The sequence below is a fragment of the Mus caroli genome, unplaced genomic scaffold (assembly GCF_978045245.1).
Source record: "Mus caroli unplaced genomic scaffold, Mus_caroli_1 scaffold_8, whole genome shotgun sequence".
Classification (NCBI taxonomy): domain Eukaryota; kingdom Metazoa; phylum Chordata; class Mammalia; order Rodentia; family Muridae; genus Mus; species Mus caroli.
The window spans coordinates 129,399,978-129,402,001 of record NW_028227263.1 but is presented as its reverse complement, the minus strand read 5'-3'; positions in this window follow the sequence as shown (position 1 = coordinate 129,402,001).

Genomic DNA, 2,024 nt, shown 5'->3' with positions numbered 1-2,024 from the left:
TCTGATTTTGTTCATTTGGATTGTTTTTCTGTGTTCTCTAGTGAGTCTGGCCAATGGATTATCTATCTTGCTGACATTCTCAAAAAACCAGATCTTGGTGTTGTTGATTCTTCATATTTTCTTTTGTTTCTATTTCGTTGATTTTAACCCTGAGGATAATTATTTCCTGTTGTCTACTCCTCTTGGGTGTATTTGTTTCTTTTTGTTCTAGAGGTTTCAGGTGTGCTGTTAAGCTCCTAGTATAATCTCTCTGAAGTGACATTTGGAGTCACTCAGAGTTATGTCTTTTCCTCTTAGCACTGTTTTCTTTTTTTTCAAAAGTTTGGGTATGCTGTGTCTTTATTTTCATAAAATTCTAAAAAATATTTAATTTCTTTCTTTATTTTTCCTTGTCCAATTATTGATGAGCAGGGTATTGTTCAGCATCCATGTGTATGTGGGCTTTCTGTTGTCTTTGTTTGTATTGAAGACCAGCCTTAGTTCATGGTGATTTATTAGGGTACATAGGATTGTTTTATTCTTCTTATATCTGATGAGGCCTGTTTTGTGACTAGTTCTATGGTTAATTTTTTAGAAGGTACCATAGGGTGCCAAGAAGAAGGCACGTCAATTTGTTTTAGAATGAAATGTTCTATAGATTTGGATATGTCAAATCCATTTTGTCCATTACTTCTGTTAGTTTCAATGTGTCTCTGTTTAGTATCCATTTCCATGATCTGTCCTTTGATGATGGTTCGGGATTGAAGTCTCTGACTATTGTTTTGTGATGTGCAATATGTGCTTTGAGCTTTAATATATTTTTAAAAATTAATGTGGATACCCTTGTATTTGGAGCATAGATTTTCAGAATTGAGAGTTCATCTTGGTAGATTTTTCCTTTAACCAGTATGAAGTGTCCTTTCTTATCGTTTTTGGTAACTTTTGATTGAAATTTGATTTTCTTCAATATTAGAATAGAATAGAATATTAGAGTGGCTGCTTCAATTTGTTTCTTTGGACAATTTGCGTCGAAATTGATTTTCCAGCCTTTTCTCTGAGGTAGTGTCTGTCTTTGATACTAAGGTACATTTCTTGTATGCAGTAAAGTGCTGGGTCTTGTCTTTTGTAGGCCTGTTTTGTGGAAAGATATTGTGTAAATTTGGATTCATCATGGGATATCTTAGTTTCTCCATTTATTGTAATTGGGAATTTTACTGGGCATAGTAGCTGTGCTGGCATTTGTGTTCTCTTAGGGTCACTATGACATGTGTCCTGGATATTCTAGCTTTTATAGTCTCTGTTGAGATGTCTGTTTCAATTCTGATAGGTCTGCCTGTATATGTTACTTTACCTTTTCCTCTTATGGCATTTAATATTGTTTGTTTGCTTTCTGCATTTGGTGTTTTGACTGTCATATGTCAGGAGGAATTTATTTTCTGGTCCAATCCCTTTGGGGTTTTGTAGGTCTCCTGTATGTTCTTGGGCATCTATTTCTTTAGGTTAGGGAAGTTTTGTTCTATAATCTTGTTGAAGATATTTACTGGCCCTTTAAGTTGGGAATCATTGCTCACTTCTATACCTATTACCCTTAGGTTTGTTCTTTTCAATGTGTTCGGGATTTCCTGAATGTTTGGGTTTAAGAGCATTTTGCATTCCCTATTTTCTTTGACTGTAGAGTCAATGTTTTCTATGACATTTTCTGCCCTTGGGATTCTCTCTTTTATCTATATTCTATTGGTGATGCTTGCATCTATCACTCCTGATCTCTTGCCAAGTTTTTCTTTCTCCAGAGATGTCTCCCTTTGTGATTTCTGTATTGTTTCTCTTTCCTCTTTTAGATAATGGATGGTTTTTGCAAGTTACTTCACCTGTTTGATTGTGTTTTCCTATGATTCTTTAAGGAGTTTTTGTGTTTCCTATTTAAGTGCTTCTACCTATTTACCTGTGTCCTCCTGTATTTCTTTAGGGGAGTTATTTATGTCCTTCTTAAATTCCTCTATCATCATCATGAGATGTTATTTTTCAATCAGGGTCTTGCATTTCCA